The 12029-nt window shown below is 39.8% G+C and overlaps 1 long non-coding RNA gene across 1 annotated transcript in view; it reads right to left on the minus strand.

Moving 5' to 3' along the window:
• Positions 1–10815, minus strand: part of LOC110304227 — a 23323-nt gene extending 12508 nt beyond the window's left edge. Inside the window, exon 1 of the long non-coding RNA XR_002379031.1 lies at positions 10747–10815. This is a non-coding gene — a long non-coding RNA (uncharacterized LOC110304227). The remainder of the gene's footprint in view (positions 1–10746) is intronic.
• Positions 10816–12029: the final 1214 nt, after the last annotated feature.

Here is a 12029-nt window from a genome sequence, read left to right on the forward strand (position 1 = left end):
GTAAAACTCAGACATGTTATTATAATATGTATGAAGCTAAATTTGCTTCCAGTACTATAAAATGTAAGCTCTATCAAACACTGAATATGTTTTGTATTAAATTTGTAGATCTTCTAAGCAAGTATTTCTAAGTCTGAAGTAATTTTCCTAATCACCTAAATAAATGAGCAATTTAAGTTCTTCAAAAAAAAAAAAAAAGACTACTTATAACAAACCCACAGTCAATATCATCCTAAATAGAATCAAACTTGAAGAAATCCTATTAAAATCAGGAATAAGACAGGGCTATCCACTATCTCCACATTTATTCAATGTAGTAAAGAAAAAAATTTAAGGTGTCCTCATTGGTTTCTATTGCTATGTTGAAACACCATGACTAAACACATCTTGGGAAGAAAAGAATTTATTTGGCTTACATATCCTGGATCACAGTTCACTGAGGGAAATTAAAGAAGGAACTCAAGCAGGCTAATTATATAAAAGCAGGAATTGATGCAGAGGCAGTGGAGGAATGCTGCTTACTGGCTTGCTACTGAGCAACCCTAAGGGCTTTTTCTAGTCCTACACTCTCCTTACAGTTTCCCCCTACCACCTGGGGTCAAGGATAAGACAAGTTCCATTCTCCACCCACAGGAACATTCTTGAGTAAAAAATTCTCAGAATGTACTAACTGTTAGTTACCTGACCCTCTAGAAAGTCCCAGGTAGAGTTCAAATGTGTGTTTGCTTAGCCAATAAGTTTGAACTGAAAACTTGATGATGTAACTTGTGTCTCTAAAAAGTATAAAAACTACTTGTAATAGATATTCAGGGTCACCTCCTTGTCACTCCAACATGCCAGAAAATAAACCTCTTGCTTTTGCATCAATCTGCATCTTGGTGTCTCACTAGGGGTGTCTCAAAGTAAGTACCAGTGACCGAGGATGAGGGGGGGGGGGGTGTCTTACATTTGGGGGCTCGTTTGGGATTTGAGGAGACCCCTGAGTGACCACCAACTAGGCTGATGGGAGGGAAAAAGACGGAGCTCGGCAAGGGCAACAGATGCCTAAGTTTTTAAAAAAAAGTGTCTTTCTTCTGCTTTCACTTTTGACTCTCGAGCATGGTGTCAGCAGGACAGCTTCTGGTCTGGTATGGTCAATTGCAGGGGGAAGACATCATGCCTTAACATCCTTGACCGTGGGGAGTCTAGAAGATGTTTCAGGTCCCCTGGAGCGAGTTGAGGGGACTCTGATCCTTTTGGAAATGGCAAAACATGTATCAGCAGGAGCCGACAGTCTTCCAATAACCTGGTTTCTTTGTTCATAGCAGGAGCAAACTGTCTCTATAACCTACTTTATGTGCCTGTGGCAGGGGTGAACTGTTTGTGTGTTGATTGTCTTTCTCTGTTTTCTTGGACTTGGACTTGGACTGACTGACATTATTTTTGAACATTGGACAGACTGAATCTACTCTGTTAAACATGGTAGTTAACCACTGGAGGGAGGTTAGGAAAAGAGGAGAAAACTTGTCAGTAGTAGTAAAAAAGGCAAGTTAGTTACTCTGTGCTTCTCTGAATGGCCCACCTTCAGAGAAGGGTGACCACTCATAGGGACCTTCTACTTTCAGGTGATCAAAGCAGTAGAGGAAAGAGTCTTCAGGCCAGGAGCCCTTGGGCACCCAGACCAAGTGTCTATACAGTTACCTGGAAGAATATAGTGGAGGACCCCGCCTCCCACCATGGATAAAAGTCTTTCTTTCCCCAAGACCCACCTCACAGGTTCTGGCCATTAGGAAAAAGGAATCATGGGAGGAGGGATCCAGACATAAGAAGAAGTCGATCCTCCAAGACCCTCCTCTTCCATATCCCTCTACTCTTGCCCCCATGGCCCTGCCAGACCAGCACCTGCTCTGGGATCCTCATCCCATATGGGACTGGGACCATTGTATCCCACTTTACCAGAGAGAGAAGTGGGAGGAGACCCCCCAACTTCCCGGTCCCGCCATGGGGACCTGAAGTCTGAGAGCCACTTACCCTGACAACATGGTGGCTCTCCTGCTGAGGGCATATGGGCCTCTAGATAAGGGCAATCGGGCCATGAAATATTGGCCCTTCTCTTCAACTGACTTGTACAACTGGAAGGCCCAACACCTCCCCCCACCTTTTCAGATAACCCCAAGGGGCTAATTAATCTCTTTGAGACTGTTTAACTTACTCATCAGCCCACCTGGGATGATATCCAACAACTCATGAAAGTGTTCTTCACAACTGAAGAGCAAGAGAGAATAATGTAGGAAGCTAGAAAGAATGTCCCCTCAGACATAGGAGGACAATCAATTGACCAGGCTGACATCGAAAGCAAGGGTTTCCCCTGACTAGACCTGACTGGGACTTTAATATGACAGAAGGCAAGAGGCACCTGAAGGTCTACTGCCAGGCTCCATTGGCAGGTCTCAAGGGGGCTGCATGATGACCCACCAATTTGATCAAGGTACTTGAGGTTAAGCAGGAACCAGACAAGTTGCCCACAGCCTTTTGAGAGTGACTCATGGAGACATTCTGTCAGTATACACCCTATGGCCCCAGCAGGGAGGAGCACAAAGTTACTATGACTATGGCCTTTATAGACCAGACTAGTAGAGACACCAGGAAAAAGCTTCATCGATGAGAGGGACGACAGGATAAGTCACTGAGGGATTTAGTGCAGGTTGCTGAGAAAGTCCACCATAACAGGGAGACAGAGGAGGAGAAGGAGCAGAGAAAGAGGAAGAAAGAAGATGAAAGGGAGACAAAAAAGAAAAACAACAGGAAAGGAATTTACAGAGAATCTGGGCTACAGTAGTTAGGGAAAGCAGAGATGAGAGACTCCAACCAAAGAGAGACAGAAACCCCTTGAAAAGGACCAGAATGCATATTGCAAGAAGAGAGGCCACTGGGCCTGGGAATTCCCCCAACAAATGGAAGCCATTTTTCAAATAATTTCCACAAATGTGTTTTAAAAGACATTATAAAGCAAAATGAGGTATAGTAAGTAAAAACTAAGGAAAAGAAAATATGATCAGAAATATTAGGAAAAAACGTAATATTTCTGAAATAATTTTGGGGATTTATTTTCATTTTTATGTATATGTTTGTGCATACATATGGGTATGTACATGTGAGTGAGTGTATATGCCTTAGGAGCCCAGAGGTATTAGATGTCTCTCTAGCAAGAGTTACAAGTGGTTGGTGGCAAACATGTGTGCTGGTAAATGAAAATGGACACTCTACAAGAACAGCAAGTGCTCTTAACCATTGAACCTTCCTGGAAGCTCCTGAAAATGTTTTTAAACTATTGAAATTTGAAGTAGAATACTAAAAACTTAGCTACATCATTTGAATAATGATTTATGTAACCATTGAATCTGAAGACACAATTGGGGTTTCACAGGAAGAAATGACATGCAAAGGTCATTGCATTCATAAATGGACAGCTGCTATGACTACCTGGTAAAGACATGCACAAGATCAATCCAGTCAGCACCCCAGCATGGGTGGGAAGGGGCTAACAAGCTGGGGGGTGTCATTTTTCTCTGAAGGTGTGGCCACTGGCAACATGCCATGCTCTGGTGGAGGGCACTACACTTATGCTCATACAAGAAGCACTAACTGGACCCCTCTAGCTAATTTTAAAAAGAGGAGGAGGACAGTTACATGAAATTGGAAGAGTAAAGGACCAGGAGAAATGGAAGAGGGTATTAGGATGGATATAGTTAAGATACATGGCATACATGTATGAAGTTGCCAAAAAATTCTAAAACAGAAGATATGCTGAATATAAATATAAATACTAGAAGATACAAAAGATAGATTGTGGTTCTCTAATAATTATTCATATTCTATGGGTAAAGAAATGAGACTATCTTAAATAGAAACGGTTGGGAATACTCCAGAAATCATAATTTAACACATCTTTTGAGATGCATGTACCTCAGAGAATTTCAAAATTTCAAAAATAATTGAAATAATCCATAACTACAAGATGGTGGTTTTCATAAAATGAAAGAGAAAGTAGCAGTCTTGGCACCTGACTTTAAAAGAGCAATTTTGGAAACCAGGGGAGAAACAAAGTAATTAAGGTGCTAGCAAAAAGAATATCAATTGAAAAACAACTGATGTCTAATGAAACTCTAAAAAAAATAAGAACAAATGTGAAAATTTTCCTAAATAAAATGTAGCCATGTATAGTTATAAATCAATTTTTGCAGAATAAAAAATATGAAAGCAGCGAAGTACTAGTTAGCAAGTATATCAATAAATGTGACAAGTATAAATATTCATTCATATTATAATATTATTGAATTTTGGTTTTGAATAAAGAAGAATTCATTTAAAGTGTCCAATCAGAAGCAAAAGTCTATTCCTCTCAGATATTTGCATTATTTAGGAAGAGAATATATTAGCAAACTGCATGTGTTCAGTATTCCTTTTTTATTTTTTATTTGTATTTTTTTTTTGGTTTTTCTTTTTTATTAGATATTTTCTTTACATTTCAAATGTTATCCCCTTTTCTAGTTTCCCCTCCAAAAACCCCCTATCCCTTCCCCCTCCCCCTGCTTACCAACCCACCCACTCCTGCTTACTGGCCCTGGCATTCCCCTATACTGGGGCATAGAGCCTTCACAGGACCAAAAGCCTCTCTTTCTGTTGATGACCAGTTAGGCCATCCTCTGCTACATATGCAGCTAGAGCTACAAGTCCCTCCTTATGTTTTCTTTGGTTGGTGGTTTAGTCCCAGGGAGCTCTGGAGATACTGGTTAGTTCATATTGTAGTTCCTCCTATGGGGCTGCAAACCCCTTCACCTCCTTGGATACTTTCTCTATCTCCTTTAGTTGGGACCCTGTGCTCTGTCCAATGGATGTCTGTGAGCATCCACTTCTGTTTTTGTCAGGCACTGGCAAAGCCTCTTAAGAGAAAGATATATCAGGGTCCTGTCACCAAGCTCTTATTGGAATCCACAATAGTGTCTGGGTTTGGTGGTTGTTTATGGGATGGATCCTCAGGTGGGGCAGTCTCTGAATGGTCATCCCTTCAGTCTCTGCTTCACAATTTGTCTCGGCAACTCCTTCCATGGGTATTTTGTTCCCTAGTCTAAAAAGGAACGAAGTATTCACACTTTGGTCTTACTTCTTCTTGAGTCTCATGTGTTTTGCAAATTGTATCTTAGGTATTCTGAGGTACTGGGCTAATATCCACTTATCAGTGAGTACATATCATGTGAGTTCTTTTGTGATTGGGTTACGTCACTCAGGATGATATCCTCCAGATCCATCCATTTGTCTAAGAATTTTATAAATTCATTGTTTTAAATAGCTGAATAGTACTCCATTGTGTAAATGTACCACATTTTCTGTATCCATTTGAGACAAGGTTTCTCTGTATAGCTCAACAGAGGTTGAGCGACATCTGGATTCTTTCCAACTTCTGGCTATTATAAATAAGGCTGTGATGAACACAGTGGAGCATGTGTCCTTATTACATGTTAGAGCATCTACTAGGAATGGTGTTGCTGGATCCTCCAGTAGTACTATGTCCACTTTTCTAAGGAACCACCAAACTGATTTCCAGAGTGGTTATAACAGCTTGCAATCCCACCAGCAATGGAGGAGTGCTCCTCTTTCTCCACATCCTCAGGGTTTCATTATTCCTTTTAAATATATACATGCCCACTGAAAAAGTACAAATACCATATATGCTTTCAAAAAATAATTGGAAGAGAAAGACACTTTAGTTAGTGGAATCTTTAGGCCATTTGGGGCATGTCCCTGAGAGAGAATTGTGGTAATTTGCCTTCTTCAATCTCTGTAGTTTGGAGCTGCACACATCCACTGTTGACATATAACATACTCACCACAAGAGGGTCAAAACTATGTGTCTTCCTGATCATAGCCTGGAACATCCAAACCATAAGCTGAAATTGTCATTTATTTTTGTGTAGTAATTATCACAGATAGTTTGTTACAGTGTTAGAAAGATGACTAATACAAATATGACTGGGTATATTAAAAGAGGGCAAAAGAAAATTAGCCTGATTATATGGATAACAGATAAAATATGGATTAAATTTTAAAATATTAATGAGAGTACAGAAACTTGGCATATGTTAGCAAGACTGAGACTGATTACCAGGAAAATTTGCCATTTTAAAATCGAAAAGCATTTATCTCCTAGGCTAAGAAGGTTTATAACATTAAATCTGATATAGATACAAGGAGAAGAAAATACATTAATCATTACAACAGTGGGAGAGCTTCACTACAACTCTATTATTGATAGATTAGACCAAATTACTCATGAAAATTTAGACTTGAGTAAACTACTGCTGAGGGAGGGATATGGCTGCTCGAAGGTTACCTGTGCAACAGTGGATGATCTCATAGCCCTACATATACAGGCAGTGCTGGTTAGACACAGTGGGCTATTAGAAAGTGTAATAATCACAAAGGGAATGAAGTCAAGACAGAAATGGGTTTGTGAATTCTGATGAGAGTTGGAAGGACATAGGTAGATAAGATTAAAATACATTGTATATGTCTATGAAACTCTCAAAGAATAAATATTATATTTAAAGTATATAATTGTTAAAATAAGTCTGTGAAGCCAGGCATGGTGGCACACACCTTTAATTCCAGCACTCTGGAGGCAGAGGCAGGCAGATTTCTGAGTTCAAAGCCAGACTAGTCTATAAAGTGAGTTCCAGGACAGCCAGGGCTATACAGAGAAACCCTGTCTCAAAAAGTCAAAAAAAAAATACTAATAATTAAAAAAAAATAAGTCTGTGGGCACAAAAATACTATGGACATAAAAATTTTTAATAAATGCTGGCATAGAGCAATTTTTGATAAAAATTAATATGACATTTGTAGACTATGTTTGAGACACACTTTCAAATAGCTATTCTTTTAAGGAATAATTTAGGATGTTTTTGCAAACTTTAACTAAACATTATTGACAATACTTTGTAATGTTTGTAATAAGATACAAACACACTATTCTCATTTTTTTATCTCTATCAAAAAAAAAAAAACCCTTTAAATGAAGTACAGGCATAAGAACCTGAATTTGGATACTCTCACACAGAAGGCTGGGTGCAGTGACATGCACATCTCAACACTAGGGAGCTAGAGGCAGGAAGATCCATAGAATTCTCTGACCACTCTAACTGAAGGGGTGAGTTCAAGTTTACTTTGCAATCCTGTCTTAATAATAAAGTAGAAGTCAACTGAGAATTGACTCTGGTATTGACCTCTGACCTAAACACCATACACATACACATACAGAGAGACAGAGAGAGACAGAGAGAGACAGACAGAGACAGAGACAGAGACAGAGACAGAGACAGAGACAGAGACAGGGACAGAGACAGAGAATTACACTGTGAAGAAACAAATACTGGTGATAAAATGAATTGAAAATAGTTCACTGTAGAAGGAAATATTAAGAAAGCACAACTCAATGGCAGGTTCCAGCACATGGTTAATCAATCTCTAGATTTCTACCTTTTCATCTCTTTGAGGGACATCTGGATACAGAAAATGTGGTACATTTACATAATACAGTACTACTCAGCTATTAAAAACAAGGAATTTATGAAATTCTTAGGCAAATGGATGTACCTGGAGGATATCTCCTGAGTGAGGTAACCCAATCACAAAAGAACACAGATGATATGCACTCACTGATAAGTGGATATTAGTACAAAGACTTAGAATACCCAAGATACAATTTGCAAAACACAAGAAAATCAAGAAGGAGGAAGACCAACGTGTGGATACTTCATTCCTCCTTAGAATAGCGAAAAAAATACCCATGGAAAGAGGTACATAAACAAAGTTTGGAGCTGAGATGAAAGGATGGACCATCCAGAGACTGCCCCACCTGGATATCCATCCCATAATCAGTCTCCAATGAAGGAGCTAGAGAAAGGACCCAAGGAGCTAAAGGGGTTTGCAGCCCCATAGGAGGAACAACAAGAGTACACATGGTGGCACTCATGGCTTCTGCTGCATATGTAGCAGAGGATGGCCTAGTCGGTCATCAATCAGAGGTTCTATGCCCCAGTGTAGGGGAATGCCAGGGCCAGGAAGCAGGACTGGGTGGGTTAGTGAGCAAGGGGAGGGGGAGGGAGAGGGGATAGTGGGGTTTTGGAGAGGAAACCAGGAAAGGGGATAGCATTTGAAATGTAAATAAGGGAGCTATCTAATAAAAATGTAAAAAAAGAAAAAGAAAAAGAGTACTTGAGATAGTGAGACAGATATAGGAGGAGTCAGATGGGAGGGAGTTGAACAGATTTGACCAAAATGGATTATAGGCATGTATGAAATCCTCAAAGGAATAAAAGACAATATCAGCACATATATCACTAGGATCTGGAGAACTGGCTTATCTAAAGACCAGGCTCACAATCAAAATAACACATCAGGAGCATTTTTTCCTAAAACATGGAAAACATTCCCAACTTGTAGTCACCAGGAGAGAAGTGAGGAAATTATTTCAATGGACTCTTGTTACAAGATAAAATAAGGAAACACAACTGTCTTAGTCAGGGTTTCTATTCCTGCACAAACATCATGACCAAGAAGCAAGATGGGGAGGAAAAGGTTTATTCGGCTTACACTTCCACACTGCTGTTCATCACCAAAGGAAGCCAGGACTGGAACTCGAGCAGGTCAGAAAGCAGGAGCTGATACAGAGGCCATGGAGGGATGTTCTTTACTGGCTTGCCTCCCCTGGCTTGCTCAGCCTGCTCTCTTATAGAACCCAATATTACCAGCCCAGGGATGGTCCCACCCACAAGGGGCCTTTCCCCCTTGATCACTAATTGAGAAAATGCCTTACAGTTGGATCTCATGGAGGCATTTCCTCAACTGAAGCTCCTTTCTCTGTGATAACTCCAACTGTGTCAAGTTGACACAAAACTAGCCAGTACACACAACTAATCTTATTTATAATCAGAAGAATTCCAATCAAAATTATAGTAGCATTTAACATTTTATTATCAGACTGGCAGCACATTTAAAGATTGGTTAAATGAATTTTCAAGGTCATGGTATTTTGGGGATATAGTAATACTTTCTGTCACTCAAATATAGGATGACTTTTTGCATAATGATCTGGTTTGATGGGACATGCCTGGATCACATAAGACAATTCTAGCAAAAGCACGTGGAAGCCACATGATCCTCAGCCCACGTCAGAGTCTCAAAGGGCAAGATAGCATAGCCACACTGTATTCTCATTTTCCTCATTCAGTGGCCATGATATCTATATAATGTATAAAATCACATTGACCAGATTCAACCAAACACTATAGGGCAGGAATGCCCAGCTTTCTGCCACCTATTTTTATAGCCAGGGCGAAAGAAATGTATATTAGATAGCTATAGAATAAATATAGTCACTAATATAATTTTACACCATCTATGATTATAAATTACATCTGTATTTATCAAATCCAGATTTGTAAAATATTATTGTGAATATTTGTACAATTTTATTGTGTAAAGCTGGAGAGAAAACTCAGTGGTTAAGAGAACAGGTTGCTCTTCCAGAGGACCTGGGTTTGATTCCCAGCACCCACAGGTGACTCATAACCACCCATAACTCCAGTTCCAAGGGATCCAATAGCTTCTAACCTCTCCAGGTACAAGTCCTATATATGGTGCAAATACATATAAGCAGGCAAAACACTAACACATGAAATAATAAAATAAAAAATTTTAAAGAAGTAAAAATTATTTATAATATATTGTTATGGAGAATGTTTAAAAACAAAGCACACAGCCTTTTTTTTTTCCTTCCTTTTGGTTTCTGTTGTTTCTTATCTTTATCTTTATCTTTGTCTGTGGAATGATGATATGGGTGAGAGCTGCACAGAATAAGGTAATATGTTGAAGTTTTCTCAACTAGATTCAAAAGCTCTTCATACTTTATGTTGTTGAACATCCATGTCTTTTGTGCAAAGCTGTCTCAATTCCACCGATGTTTACAAAGTTGCTCCAATTTCTAAACCAGTTTGAGTAAAGTCATGAATTTACAACTGTTTAGCCAGTAGAGAAATCTTAACATTTCAGAATCTGTCACTGACTGTTGGGAGATTGCAAGGTGCTATGGTCAACTCTTCCCACATTCTGAGAGGAACCTGGCCTGCCATTTTCTCCCAGCGTCATTCTTCGTGATTTCTTGTCTTGGACAAGAAGTGTAGACACGAGTTCTTCTTTGGAAGCTTACAGCATTGGATCTTTCACTGAATCGGGTTGTCATTGCCCCAGGTTTACTATCTAGAAACCACTTCTAAGTAAGATCCACCAGGCAGGCATGCTGTGAAGATTATGCAAGGCAGATAACATCTCTACAACGGCCAGGCTGTTCTTGGATGGAAAAGCCCTTGGTGTGTTCCTTCTCAGCCTGTCCCCACTCCTACTTGTTATATTTGCTGCCAGGAGACCAGCATAAACCCCAGTGGTATCTACAAAACAGGTTCTGGGAATCTCCCATGGAGTCCATTCACAGATCATCCCATCTGCAGCTACTCTGTGGTTGGCCCACGTTGGCTTCTACTTCTTTCTCTTGCTCTGCCCCTCTAGCCGGTCAGCTGATATTACCCAACCCCAGCTCCATTCCCTGAGCCCTGATGCATATCTTTGCACTCTGGCACTGGTACTAACTGGTAAGGTCATGATACTCTCTCAAATACCAAAGTCACAATCAGACACCAGAATCATACTTACTCTGACTCCCATCATAATCTCCCAAAAAGGCTCTCAGCTTCACTTCTGCCTGCCCAGTGATATGCTGGTCTGAAAGGATAGGATGGGTGGATATATTTTTATATTTATACACTTGAGGTTTTCTTATCTGCATAACATAAAATGCTCAATATTTATTAAAATGTGAATTTTTAAAAATAAATCTCCAATAATAACAGCTCTGAGGGATCTGACATCCTCTTCTGGTGTCTGTGAGCATACAGCATACATGTATTGATATACACACATGTGTACACTTATACAGGTAAACTCATATGCATAAGTAAATAAATATACAAAGAGAAAGGATATTAATTGTTCTCTCATTAAAAATGGCATGTAAGCTGGGCAGTGGTGGCACATGCCTTTAATCCCAGCACTTGGGAGGCAGAGGCAGGAGGATTTCTCTTTTTTTTTTTTAAGATTTATTTATTTATTATATGTAAGTACACTGTAGCTGTCCTTAGACACTCCAGAAGAGGGCATCAGATTTCATTATGGATGGTTGTGAGCCACCATGTGGTTGCTGGGATTTGAACTCGGCACCTTCGGAAGAGCAGTCGGCGCTCTTAACCACTGAGCCATCTTGCCAGCCCCGCAGGAGGATTTCTGAGTTCAAGGAGAGCCTGGTCTACAGAGTGAGCTCCAGGACAGCCAGGGCTACACAGAGAAACCCTGTCTCGAAAAACCAAAAAAAAAAAAAAAATGGCATGTAGATTAATATACCTTTTACTTAGTCCAGCTGCATTACTACACAATGTGTGTTCATTTAATGATCAGTTGTATGCAATCAATAGCACAATTTTTATTTGTCAATTAAAAATTAAAATAACTTCAACCTTAAAACTATACTCCCAGTATGTCTGACTGTCAGAATGTCCAGTTCTTTGTCTCTCACTTTTCATTTCTCATTAACTTCTCCTTTCTGAATCAGTGACCTTTCACATTACTAGGACAAAATATTCCATGAAAAGAACATTAAGAAGGGAAACCTCATTTGAGCTCGTGGTGAGAGGGTGGAGAAGGAATGACAGCAAGAGCATTGCAATCAGCAGGCAGAGAGAGGTGGATGCTAAGTCTCCAACCTATCTTATCCTTCTGTCCTTTGATTTCAGTCCATGATGGCTACATGCAGCACATACTCTCTGCACATGCCTCAAACCCTTGCCCAAATGAGTATATCCTAGATGATTCTAAATCCAGTAAAACTGAAAATGAATATAAATTGCTCTTGCTGACTTTCAAATTCACTGTTTAGTGCACAC

The sequence above is a fragment of the Mus caroli genome, chromosome 11 (genome assembly GCF_900094665.2).
Source record: "Mus caroli chromosome 11, CAROLI_EIJ_v1.1, whole genome shotgun sequence".
Lineage (NCBI taxonomy): Eukaryota > Metazoa > Chordata > Mammalia > Rodentia > Muridae > Mus > Mus caroli.